The 14,608-nt window shown below is 37.1% G+C and overlaps 1 pseudogene; it reads left to right on the top strand.

The window, feature by feature from the left end:
* Positions 1–1,713: 1,713 nt before the first annotated feature.
* Positions 1,714–3,088, top strand: LOC123835933 (golgin-45-like; annotated as a pseudogene).
* Positions 3,089–14,608: the final 11,520 nt, after the last annotated feature.

Here is a 14,608-nt window from a genome sequence, read left to right as displayed (position 1 = left end):
CCACAGTTCAAATATGTCTACCTTGTTGACAAAAATGTCATAATAGGAATGATAGCATCAAGATGTTGACATAGGTCATTCCCAACTTTGGTCTCCCTCACAAGAAGACCAACTAGTAATTATCCATAGACAAGACACCATTGTGAAAATCCCAGAAACTGGAGGTGAGGCTAAAGCACCCCTTGGACCACAAAGAACAAACAGGACCACATTTCAAGGGTAAGAGGAGTGGCTACACTCTGACTGCATTGCCTCCCACTCCCTCTACCCCAAGAACAACACTGCATTGCACTGAGATAGCCCCCCGGATTTAGATTTCTCCAGTGGAAAAAAAAGAGCCCAAGGTGAACACCCAGCTCCCTCAGCATTTTATCTAACACAATCACAACAAATAATTTAAAATGGTTAAAGATTAAATGTAAAATCTCAAACCATAAAACTCCTAGAAGAAAACACAGGAAAAGCTCCTTGACATTGGTCTTGGCAATGATTTTATGGATAGGATAGTCAAAGCATAAGAAACAAGAGCAAAAATAAACCAGTGGGCCTAACTATATCAAATTAAAATGCTTCTGCATAGTAAAAGAAATGATAAATTAAATGAAAAGCCAACGTATTATCCAAATAATGAAATTAACTATTCATTTCCACATGAGATTATAAACTCTTTGCAGGCAGGGAACTTGTTATACTTTTGAATTTTCCATAATATCTGTTAAGACATGTAAGTATATAATAAATATTTCTTGTTTAATTAATTTAGTCAACATTAAATCTGACTTTTGCATAAGGATACTTTTTTTTAAAAAAGATTTTATTTATTTATTTGAGACAGAGAGAGAGCGAGCACAAGTGGGGATGAGGGTCAGAGGGAGAGGGAGAAGCAGACTCTCCACTGGGCAGAGAGCCCAATGTGGGGCTCGATTCCTGGACCCCAAGATCATGACCTGAACCGAAGGCAGATGCTTAACCGACTGAGCCACCGAGGTGCAACCCCCCCTTTTCTAGAGAAAGAGAGAGAGTGAGCAGGTGAAAGGGCAGAGGGAGAGGGAGAGAGAATCTTAAGCAAGCTCCAGGCCCAGAGTAGAGCAAACTTCTTTATACAATGAAGAACCTAATGACCTTTTCCATAAATACATTTCACAGGTAGAAGAGTACTCTTCTGTACTTTGAAAAGTATGATTTACTTAATATCAAAATAAATGCTTTGCTCATATAAAAGCTGTAATAAAATATTAGTAATAAAATAATAAAAGCATTTTTCTTAGAAGAAAAAGAAAAGCCAACATACAGAATAGGAGACAATATTTACAAGCCATATATCTGATAAGGGATTAATATCTAAAATACATAAGGAACTCCTATAACTCAGTAGGAAAAACACAAGTAGTCCAACTAAAAAAAGGGCAAAAGATCTGAATAGACATTTTTCCAAAGAAGACAAACAAACGTCGAGCAGCTAGATGAGAAGGTGTTCAAAACCACTAATCATCAGGGAAATTCAAATAAAAACTAGTGAGAGAATGAGCGAGCAGCTGGATATCAGGAAGTTCTGGGCGGGTCAGCTTTGGAATGGAAAAGAGTGTGCAGAGCAGTTAACCCTGCAACACAGAACCCAACGATCTGTAAAGTGAAGTCCTCAGAAATCAGAAGAGTAAGGAACTTCAGCGGTTTTCAGTAGAAATCTGGAGGTGCATTTTCATTGGTTAAAAAATGACTACTCTTGAAAGTTTAGAAACCGATCCAGTCTGAGGAGCAGGAGATGGAATAGAAACTAAGAAGCCACCTAAATCTGTTATGTCTGGAGTCCAACCCATAAAGGATCACATCCTTCAAGAATCCACGAAAGACAGCAGTTCCATCAGGGAGCCCAGGAGTTCAACTAAGGAAGATTCTCACTGAAAAAGCAGTGGAAGTAGAAACTGTAAGAATATTAGTTCCCAACACTGCTCTAACCCATGATACCCCCAACAAAAATGCAAAGGTGGAGTCTCTGGGACATCATAGATGAGAATTCCTTGGTCAGTCAGAGAGAGTCATAGAACCCAGGAAGGAACTATCAGAGGTAAAGAATATATTGGAAAAGCACAAGAACTCTCTTTTTTTTAAAGATTTTATTTATTTGACAGAGAGAGACACAGCAAGAGAGGGAACACAAGCAGGGGGAGTGGGAGAGGGAGAAGCAGGCTTCCCGCAGAGCAGGGAGCCTGATGCGGGGCACGATCCCAGGACCCTGGGATCATGACCTGAGCCGAAGGGAGATGCTTAATGACTGAGCCACCCAGGTGCCCCAAGAAAAGCACAAGAACTCTTAAAAGTTACTACAGGACAAAGATCTTTCAAACCAGCTCAGTGTACAGAGATCAACTGAATTTAAAAAGTTGCTAGTGGCTTCTGTTGGGGATGATAGTCAGTATCACTTTGAATGTCTAGTCCGTGAGAAAAATCAGCTTATTTTAGAAAATGCAGCCCTAGGTCAAAACACAGCTCAACTTTCTGAATAGTTAGAACATGTATCAATATAGTGTGATGTATGGCAAAGTAATTTCCTCACGAGCAGGATTATAGCAGATGAGTTAACCAACTCCAGAGCAGATTCACGGCATCAAAACCCTGATGCACAGAGTGCTATTCAAAATCTCCTGAGTGAATGGAATAGTTTTGTCAGGAAATGACAATTACCCAGAAATTGTTGGAGGAGCTCTTAGTCTCCCTGTAGTGGGGAAGAGAGCATACTTGCTACCCTAGTACACAGCCTTACACCATAGCAGGACTAGCATTAACAAATCACAAGTTGGCAAAGGCAGTAAATGCTCATCTTCTGGATAATGTTGGCACTAACAGTCAAAAGAAGATTCCATCAACAGTTGAATTCTGCAGCACCCCAGCAGAAAAAAAATGGCTGAAAGGGTTCTACTCATTTTGGATCCAGTTACCTGTACAGAAAGCTCACCTGATAATCTATTTTCTGAGTTTTCACCTTACTTGCTACAAATAAAAATATTGGATGACTTCATCCTTACACAGATATGAAAATACAACTTTCAGTTGTAGCAATCACTGCCAGGAAGAACTCACGGTCCTTTAATATTCAGTATGTTGGAGGCATGGCTTTAGGCACTTGCTTCTTACCCAAGAGTCAATACTATTTGGGAGTTCTTATAATGGTAGAAGTAATATTACTTTCTATTTAAGTAATACATATTACTTATATCAACGATGTTTCATGTACTGGACCACAGATTACCCTGTTTCAGTAACTATCTCAGGGTAAGAAAAGAATGAAACTGTGAGGATATATTTAAAGTAGATGATACTTCCCAGGCATTACATAATGCTTTTCCCAAAGGACTCTGAAAGAAAAAGAGTCTATCTTTATTTTAGGCCCTAAGGTATATCTTGCTATGTATTTAATATGAGCAGATTTAATTGTGATACTCTCTAATGCAGGGTGGGTCACGCAGCCACATGCATTCACTTACTGTTGTCTATGGTGGTTGGTTTTTTTAAAGATTTTATGTATTTGTATGTGAGAGAGAGAGAAAGCACAAACAGGGGGAGCGGCAGGCAGAGGGAGAAGGAGGCTCCCTGCTGAGCAGGGAGCCGGATGCGGGGCTCGATCCCAGGACCCTGGGATCACGACCTGAGCCAAAGGCAGATGCTTACCCGACTGAGTCACCCAGGTGCCCCGTCTATGGTTGTTTTATTGTTTTTTTTTTTTTCCAACAGTAGAACTGAATAGATGCAACAGGGCTTGTAAAGCCTAAAATATTTCCTATCTAGCCCTTTACAGAAAGAGTTTTTTGGCCCCTACTCTAAAGGAATAAAAGCTCGCATGGGGATGGGAAGAGGGAATGTTTGTTCCCTTTTTGGTGATTTTTGGGGGCTATAAAAGAGGCTTATGGAAATACTATGGGTGAAGGGACTAATATTTTAAAACTAAATGCTATATGTTAGGAAAATTAACATTTTACAGCCACAATAGCAAGTGTTTCAGCAACATATGTTGGTTTTGTGTGGGGAACCCCATAGTTTGAGTGGATGCAACTTGACATATATAAAAGAAACAGATTCTATTGAGCTCATTTTGACAAATGCAACACAATAGGAATATCCAATTTGACATAAAATATGGAGAAAGTAGGATCTTTCTAGAACATTGTACAAACTCAAAATTGCAATCCCTCAATTAATTTATATTAATATATATTTTTGTTTACTTATGATGGACCATCATGAAACATCCTTTTATAGGCCTTTAAAAATATCCACAATATGTTTATACCAAATTACACTCTATTAGGTTCAGAATTGCCTATCAAAAGAGAAATTTTCTAAAGACAGATCTGGTTAAATAACATAATGTTAATGATTTTTTTGGTCTGATTCATCTGAGTTATACTCTGAAATGGCAATAAATTTCTCTACATTCTTTAAAAAAACTACAATGGGATATTATCTGACACCTGTTAGGATGGCTATTATCACAAAGATGAGAGATAACAAGTGCTGGCAAGGGTGTGGAGAAAAGGGAACCTTGCACAACATGGGAATGTAAATTGGTACAGCCATTATGGGCAACAGTACGGAGGCTCCTCGAAAAGTAAAAAATAGAATTACCAAATGATCCAGCCCATTCCACTTCCGGGTATTTATCTAAAGGAAATGAAATTGCTGTTTTGAAAAGATACGTGCATCTCTTGTTCATTGCAGCATTATTTGCCATGTATTTACAATACACACAGTATTTGTCTTTCTGTATCAGGCTTATTCCACTTAGCACAATGCCCTCCAGGTTCATCCATGTTGTCACAGATGGAAGGATTTCCTACTTTTTTATAGCTGAATAATATTTTATTTTATATATGAAAATCTATCTCTATCTATTTCTCTAATCAATATATAATTTTCTTGGTTATTTGTTGATGGACACCTAGGTTGTTTCTATAGCTTGGCTATTGTGAATAATAGGTTCCATAGGCTGGCTTATTTTTCTTGTTCATCTGTGGGTAAATATTATTGACTTTTTTTCTTTGGGGATTTTATAATAATTATGCTTTTATAATTTGTGAATTTGCTTTTAAATACTGCTAATGAATAATTGGATAGAGCTTCTACCCAGAAACTTGAGAATATAATGAAAAGTTTGTTGCCAGTGCCTATGTTTCCAAGTATTTGTATTCATAACAGACACAGAGGCTTTTATTTTATCCTAAGCCAACCACCATAAGGGATCCTGATGAGTGGGTGCTGGGTTACTTATTGTTTGTAAACAAATAAAAAATATGCCATAAAGCTATCTTTTATTGTTTGTGCTTCCCCCTGGATAAAACGATTTGATACCCTTGTGAAATCATAATGCAGGATCAGCCATTATTCAGAATTTTAAATTTCAGGCCCTTGCTCAATTATAAAAGAGTAGGATGTGATTCGATGATTTGACACTGCAATCTTGTTCATTTCTTAAATGACAGTCTCCTGGATTCTTTTTAAGGAGATTTTACAATAAAGATTTAAAAAGTACGTCTCGAATATACAAATACTCATGTTTATAATGGTTGAATAAAAGTCCTGATTTGGCGAGACTGTATCACAACATATCTCAGAGATTAAAGGAGAAGCTTCTATTTTGTGTTGTCCATAAAACATACAGACATTGGGCTTTTTCCAAAAGGTCAGTAGATAGCAGTGAGCACATCTTCCAAAACATTTTCATGTGTTCAGACTGACCAACTGGTTCAGGAGTGTTATCCACTGTCCTACTTAAGAATCAAGTTTGTGGTATGAATAGTCTATAAAAGCACTGAGTACACTGAAGACCATGCCTTTTCAAAGAGCATTACTATTAAGAGATGCTAGTATACACCCACTATAAAAATAAGCTGCAGATGAATGTTTCAGGAAGTCTGCATACCCTATTTTTTACTGCTCCTTATACAAATTTTATTTCAGTAATGCTTTTTATAAATGAGAAATTAGTAAACTCTACTTTGACTTTTCGATGAAATTTGTACAGTTAGCATTACAGTTGACCCTTAAACAGTGTGGGGGTTGGGGGCCTCAACCCCTGCGCAATCAAAAATCTCCCATAACTTTTGGCTCCCACAAAACTTAACTACTAATAGCCTACCACTGACTGGAAGTAACACAGACAGTTGATAAACACATATTTTGTATGTTATACATATTATATACTCTATTCTTACAATCAGGTAAGCTAGAGAAAAGAAAATGTTATTAATAAAATCATAAGGAAGAGAAAATAACATCTATAGTACTGTATTATAAAAAAAAAGTCCACATACAGGCAGTGCACCCTGGGGTCACATGAATCTATCTGTTGTTTCAACAGTGTTTGGATGGGACCAACCCAGGTACGTCCCTTCTCCAGCTTCTAACCCCCCTCCAACCTCTTTTCCCGTGGCAACCTTCAAAACCATCCTCTCAGCCATCTTCTACCTCTGGTAACAGCCAACACCATTTTTCGAGCTTAGCTCCTTATTGCCAATCAACTACCAGCTCCCAGATTCCTCAGATTTACTGCACTGAGGTGGAGCTGATGACAACCACCTGGTCAATATGCATCTGTGGGTCTCCTACACTTACCTCTGTCTGGGCTTCTATTGTGTGCAGGATGTTGTGGCACTGGAGGGCATGGGCCACTTCTTCCCTGAGTTGCCCAAAGAGAATTGGGAGGGCTCCCAGCGCCTTGAATATGCAAAACCAGTGTGGTGGCCACGCTCTCTTCCAGGACCTGCAGAAGTTATCCCCAAATGAATAGGATAAAACCCTGGAGCCATGCAGACCACCACAGTCCTAGGAAGAACCTGAACCAGGCCCTTTTGGATCTGCACATCCTGGGTCCTGCCTGCACAGACCTCCATTTCTGTGGCTTCCTAGAGAGCCACTTCCTAGATGAGGAGGTGAAACTCATCAAGAAGATGATGACCACCTGACTAACCTCCGCAGGGTGGGAAAGTATCTCTTCAAAAGGCTCACCCTCAAGCATGATTAGGAGCCTCTGGACCCCCACAGCCCTTGAGGGGTTCCTCTGGCATCCCCCTGGTGTCAGGACTTCTGCCTGAGCCTCTCCCTGCAGTTACTAAGCAGCTTTTCAACCACCTTGGAGCCCTCTAAGCCATGGACCAAATAGAAAGAACAAAGCTTTTTGCAGTCCCCTCCCAAAATCTGTGCATAAGTGGACCCACATAGTTCAACCCTGTGTTGTTCAAGGGTCAACTGTGTAGGTATAGGGGCTCCTGGGTGGCTCAGTCAGTTAAGCATCTGCCTTCCTCTCAGGTCATGATCCCAGCGTCCCGGGATCGAGTCCAGCATCAGGCTCCCTGCTCAGTGGAGAGCCTACTTCTCCTTCTCCCTCTGCTCCCTCTGCTGCTCCCCTTGCTTATGCTCTTTCTCTGTCAGATAAATAAATAAAATATTTTAAAAAACTGTACAGGTACAAAAAATTTCTTTTCTGAAAGCTAACACCTGTAATCAACAAAACACCTATTTTTAATAAAATAGTATTTACTGGAATACTTAAAGATTATTTTTAAATACCAATGCTCCAGCAAACTCCAAAATAAAATATATTGGCTGAATATTAAGAATTTAAATATGAGGATGCTCTGCTCCTACAAAAGTATATCAAAGAGTTAACAATGTGATTTTTTTCTATTTTACAGTTTAAAATTATTAAAATTACAGTACTTTTCAAAGTATTTTAATCACAAGTGCTGGGATTCATATAGCCTGGGAATGTATTGTCTGATGGTTAAGATATAAGAATTTGTTTGCATTATACTTTCTGAAGACTTTGGATTTACTTGTAATCATCTAGAATAAAATTGAGGAAAAATACATTGTCTTTCAAATAGATGTGATGAGATATTTCTACATATCATGTTATGGCCTTCCCCAAACCCTATATAAAAAAGGAATATATACTCCATAATAGAGAGGGGTCAAAAGAATATTACTATGCCAGTTATTAATCTTTTGACTCTCAGCTCTAAATCTACTCTTCCTTGTCCTGATTTGTGATATTGGAGATGGACCCTATAATCATTTCTATGTTTCTGGCTTGGACAATATTAGTTTTGCCAACAGTAGTGGAGAGACTCTGCAAGTCTAGAGCAGGAAGAAAGGACACCCTTCATTCTTTCAGTCTGCTCTTTTCTGGAAGGCAGGCTGTGCATTAGTGTGATAAGTGTATGTGAGTTGTAGCAGTGAACTTGTGCATGGCCCGTAATATCAACTCAGTGGCTCTCACAGTTAAGCTTCATCTTTGTCCTTGGCAAGTTTATTCTCTATTAAAGAGCTGCATGTTTCCATGACAGCCATGGCCTCTATTCATATATCTGAATCCTGGGCTTGGGTACCCACCCTGCCCTCCTTAATTATTTTCCTAAAAAGTAGCTGTGTCCTATACCTCTTAAGAGTCCTTGTTTGCTCCTTTTATTAGTTAACAATTCTTTATATTAATCTTTGCTGTTCAAATTACAGGTGTGGTTTTTGTTTCCTGACTGAACCCTGACTCATATAATCATGTTAAATAATATATATGATGTAAAAAGCCTGTAGCTGGAATGCTATGAAGTTATGTTGTGATATGAAGTATAGTTTAAGGGACTTGTAAGAGATAATTTGAAAAGAGCAAAATAGGCCCTTTTAAAGTCAGATAAATGAGAAAGAAAATGTAAGTCAGACTGTGGGTTACAGATATTGGAATGATCAGACAGAGAAGTTAAAATAACTATGATTATTATTTTAAATATTCTTTAAGATTTTATTTATTATTTGACAGAGAAAGAGAGAGAGAGCACAAGCAGGGGGAGTGGCAGGCAGAGGGAGAAGCAGGCTCCCTGCTGAGCAGGGAGCCCAATGTGGGACTCAATCCCAGGACCCTGGGATCATGACCTGAGCTGAAGGCAGATGCTTAACTGACTAAGCCACCCAGGCTTCCCAATATTTTAAATATACTAATGGCAAAAGTAGACAATATGCAATATAGCATGGCTAATGTAAACAGAGCAGTGGAAATTTAAATCATCAAAGAGAAATGACAGAAATAAAAAATGGAGTAACAAAAGTAAAGAATGCAACACACCTGGGGACAGATCAGTAATGTTGAAGATAGGTGAATAGAAACTTCTCAAATGAAGTGAAAATAATAATAATAAAGAATAAAGAATGAAAGGAGCATAACATCCAAGGACTGTGGGACAAGATCCAAATATCTAAATATCCAAATGTGTTATATATATATATATATGGAAGAAAAGAATGAGGAGAATGGAGAGAAGAAATATTTGAGCTAATAATGGCCAATACCCTTCAAAAATTAATGACAGCCACCAAATCACAGATACAAGTAGTTCAGAAAACATAAAACAGGATTAAAAAAACATAGGCATATAATCTTCAAATTGCAGAAAAATAAAGACAAAGAGATAATCTTGAAGAAAGTCAGGGAGTGGAAGGATAATAATATATCAGACTCCATGAAATCAAGGAGTACAGTGAAATCTTTAAAATGTTGAAAGAAAAATCTACTAAATTAGAATTCTATATCTGGAAAAATTATCCTTCATAAGTGAAGAACAATGACTTTTCAGAAAAAAACAAAAACTTAGGGAATTTGTTGTCAGCAGACCTGCTTTATAAAAGGTATTAGAAGCTGATAATATCAACTGTTGGTGAGCATATAGAATAATGGGAACTTTCATTCATTGCTGGGGAAAATGCAAATTGGTACACCCATTTTGGAAGACAGTTTCTTCCAAAGTTTGGCAGTTTCTTACAAAATTCAATGTAATTTTACTAAACTATCTAGCAAAGACACTTTTAGATATTTACCCAACTGATTTGAAAACTTGTGTCATCACAAAATTCTATATGTGTGGCTTTATTCATAATTGCCAAAAGCTGGATATTATCAACATGTCTCTCAACAGATAGAGAAACTCTGGTACAGCTATAAAATGGAATACTCTTCAGCAATAACATGGAATGAACTATCAAGTCTCCCCAGAACATGGATGAATCCTAAATGCCTATTGCTAAGTGAAAGAAGCCTGTATGAAAAGACTCAATACTTTATTATCCTATTTATATGACATCCTGGAAAAGTAAAACTATGGAGTAGATAACTCAGTGATTTCAGGGAGTTGGGAAAAGGGGGAAGGGTTGAATAGATAAGTATAGGGGATTTATAGGTGGGACAACTCTGTATGATACTGGATACATGGCACTATACATTTGTAAAAACCCATAGAAACTTAGACCACAAAGAATGAACCTTAATTACATGCAAATAACAAAAAAATATCAATTAGGAGATTGGGGGATCCCAGGAGGAATGCAGACTGTGATAAAATAATCCATATTACAATATGTGATATAACCTCATTGAAGGGGATGGAAAAAGAAAGGTGCCAATATAAGTACCTCTGGATATGAGTGGGGACTGTAAACTTAGGAACTGTACATAATCACTGTGCTCTATCTGGTAAAATTATTTGCCATGAGGTTATGGGTTAACGACTCTGAAATTACCGTACAGGTATGAAGGATTGAACAAATAAGTAAGTGGATGGCAGATGATGAGAGGGAGGTTTCTCACGGTTGTAGTGGCAGCTTACAGACAAACAAGGTGTGAGGGGGAGTCTAGTCTACGTGGTACTGGATGAAAATCAGAAATTTCAGTGTGAAATAGATATAGATGGATGTCGATATGCATAAGTGTACATACACAGGTTAGTATATATGTGTCCTAGCTCTGTCTGTTGAGAGACTGAAGGCAATTATTCCCTTAGAGCAACAAGTACACCTAGCACCTAGATCTTATGCCTAATTTTATACACTAATAAAAGGAACCAAGGCACTTTGGAGAAATGGTTTTGAGGTTTAAGGCAGATAATATACAAGATGAGTCTAGAGCATCTTATAGTGTCAGAAAGAAAGTAATGCTAAAATCAAAACAAAACACAATGATGGGATGTGTCAAGGGGATATATGAGCCAACTGAAAAAGTCCCAGTGGCAAATCTGGAACAACTGTAATCTGGAACTTCTTGTGTCAGAAAGTAAGGAAGTGCTTAAAAAAACAAAATGATATGGGTATGTCAAAGCGATACAAGAGTCGACTGAAAAGCTCCCGTTGCCAAAGCTAGAAAAATTGAGCAAAAAAGAAATAACGTACTATTGGATTATAACCCAAAGTATAAAACTTTCATGCATCCATACAGATATAAATAAATTATTAAATAAAAAATGAATGAATGAATGGGAAGAATAGACAAATCTCACTTGCAGAAGAATTCCAAATATTTTCTGTAGATATCACCCCTTGTCTTAGTCCTTTTGGGATGCTATAACAAAATGCCACAAACTGGGTGGCTTTTATTTTATTTTATTTTATTTTATTTTATTTATTTATTTATACTTTTTTTTTAAGATTTTGTTTATTTTTTGAGAGAGAGAGAGAGCATGAGCAGGGAGACAGAGACACAGGGAGCCCGGTACGGGGCTCGATCCCAGGACCCTGGGATCATGACCTGAGCTGAATGTAGGTGCTTAACAGATTGAGCCACCCAGGGACCCCACTGTGTGGCTTTTAAATAACAGAAATTTATTTCTCATAAATCTGGAGGCAGAAGTCTAAGCAGCCAGCACTGTTGGGTGAAGGATCTCTTCTGGGTTGCAGACTTCCCCTTTTATCCTCACATGGTAGAGGGGGCTCTCCAGCTGTGTTGTCCTCTCAAGAGCACTAATCCCATTCATGAGGGCTCCACCCTCCAACCTAAGAAGCACTTCCCAAAGGCACCTCTATCCATATCATCACCTCTGGGGGTTATAATTTCAACATATGAATTTGGGGAGGACATAAACATTTAGACTATAGCACGCCTCAAATCTTCACCTCTTAAATGTGGAGTACACATAGTAACTTTTTAAAATGAGTACAGTAGGTAAATGGAAAAAGAAAGAGTAACTTTACAGCAGAGAAACCTGATAAACATTATGACAAGGTTAACATAATAAATAATAAGTGATCTTAGTAGCATGTACCTTTGATACAACATGATGATGAATAGCACTTTACCTCTGTAGTCTTTTTCCCAAACTTTCATAACCCCTGTACAATCAGGAGAAAGACATTAGGCAAATCTAAATGAAAGAATATTCTACAAAATGCCTGACCTGTACTTGAAATTCTTAAGGTCATCAAAAACAACGAAGAGTCCGAAAAAGTGTCACAGCCAAGATGAAGCTAAGGAGATGTGAATGAATATGTTATCCTGGTTGGAATCCTGGAAGAGAAGAGGAACACTGGATAAAAAAGAAGGAAATCTGAATAGAGTATTAACTTCATGTGTTAATAATGTATTAATATTAGATTATCAGTTTTGAAAACATACCATAGTAATGTTGACAATAGGGGAAAACAGGGTATGGGGGACTGGAGAGCCCTCTATAAATCCAAAACTTTTCAGAAATTAAGTTTGTTTAAAAATTCAACCTGTAGCCCAATAGCCTAAGGTTCTAATTAAATAGCAAAATTCTAGGTTGACCCTCTATTATAAATCTTACATTATTAATTATTTCAATTAAGTAATGTTTTTGGGTCAGATTTAACTAAAGGACAGTAATGATAGAGAGTCAGAATGCCTTTTTGTAACATTTAGCAGGGCAAAGGATTTTACTGACATTCAGAAGACAGGTGCACATATCTACCGCCAATTTGAAAAATAAATTGGAATCTAACTGGTAGGATTGTTATTTAGGTGAGAATGTTACATGTAAAAATATCAGCAAAACAGATGTCAAAACTCACTTTACTTTTAATTTGCAAGTTGTCATTTAACAAATTAAAATATAGGACACCCACTTAAATTTGAATTTCAGATAAACAATGACTGTATTTTTAGAATACATATATCCCAAATATCAAATGAGATATATATACTCATACTAACAAAAATTTCCGTTTTTCTGAAATTCAAGTTTAACTGGATCTCCTATATTTATTTATTTATTTAGAGTTAGCGTGGGTACGTGCGCATGCATGCAAGTGATGGGGGAGCTGCAGAGGGAGAGGGAGAGAGAGAATCTCAAGCAGGCTCCACACCCAGCACAGAGCCTGACATGGGGCTCAATCTCAGGACCCTGAGATCATGACCTGAGCCAAAATCAAGAGTCAGATGCTAACCGATTGAGCCACCCAGCGCCCCTGGGTCTCCTACTTTTATCTGGAAACCCTATTTCAACTAAAAAAAGTGTATTTGAAGCAGCCAAATGTATGAGTTTGTTAATAGCAACAGAAATTTCTTGTAAATTGCTGTGCAATTTAAGTAGTGTGGTTACTAAGAATGTTTGGTTTAAAGACCAAACTCTTGGATTTGAATTCCTCCTAATTCAATTTACCTAATTGTGTAACTTTGGATAAATTACTTATGCCTCTGCTCTGAACTTTCCTTTTCTGTAGACGGGTATAATAAGAGTTGACATTCAGAAGACAGGTGTGCCTACCTGTTGCCAATTTGAAAAAAAGATTGTGAGTATTAAATGAGCTCAGTGCACTTAGAATTATGTTTTACACATGGCAACAGCTTCGTAAATGCTAGTAGAATAACAGCACTGTGCCGGAATCTGATGTAGAATAGGCCTATGCCTGTCAGCTAGACCATTCAGTTTCTTCATTTCACTTTTTATAGACCAACACTTATTTAGCAAATACTGTGTAACAGGCACTCTGCTATTATCCTCTCCTTTCTCAGAGACTTTAAAAGACCATTATATTTGAAATCTCCCATCATTTAGTTATAAAGTTTACATTTAGATATGAAGTATACATTTTCTGATGAAAAGTATTTCCAGAAAAGACATATTCTTTATAGAAATTCATAGACAATGGCTTATTTTTCTTTGAACACATGATATTGTCATTTCTGTAGGTAAAATATGGCAATTTCATGTGGTTTAAACTCATATCAATAAGTACATCTTTATCCTTTATTTTTGTGGTATATCATAATTATTTGGTATATCATAACTGCATTAAAATTCTGAAGAGGAATGTTATTTTTATTGGTTGCCATATGTTTTTTTTGAAATAATTTAATATGATTTTGTAGCTAAAGCGACTTCTAGGTAGTCCTACTATTTTATTTGGTGTCATGATATTATTATTATTATTGTCAAAACATGAAATGTATAATTTTTTCTTTGGTTTTAAGTTATTTAGAATTTATTCATCTCTTTGGAAATCAGAGTTGACAAAAAAACAAAATTAAGGCAAAAATGGGACTATGTAATAAAGATGTGAATCCTAGCTCAACTGTAGTAATTAATACTGATAACTTTTCATTTTACACAGCAGTGCACATATTGACTGTACTGAACACATCAACCCACAGGGTACCTAGTGAGGCAGATAATAGAATTTGTGTTTCATAGCTATGGCACAGAATTAAAACAACTTAGGGCAGAGATGGAATTAGATTTAAGAAGTAGTTCGATCAACTTGAACCTAAATTCATTTAAAATACATCAATGATGCACTGTAGTTTAAGATAGCCTTCCAAAAGAAACAGCTGTGTGGTCAA

Source organism: Mirounga angustirostris, unplaced genomic scaffold (assembly GCF_029215605.1).
Source record: "Mirounga angustirostris isolate CCGP_5_RB_7025 unplaced genomic scaffold, mMirAng1.0.hap1 SCAF_12, whole genome shotgun sequence".
Taxonomy (NCBI): domain Eukaryota; kingdom Metazoa; phylum Chordata; class Mammalia; order Carnivora; family Phocidae; genus Mirounga; species Mirounga angustirostris.
This window is presented reverse-complemented; position numbering and strand designations above follow the sequence as displayed.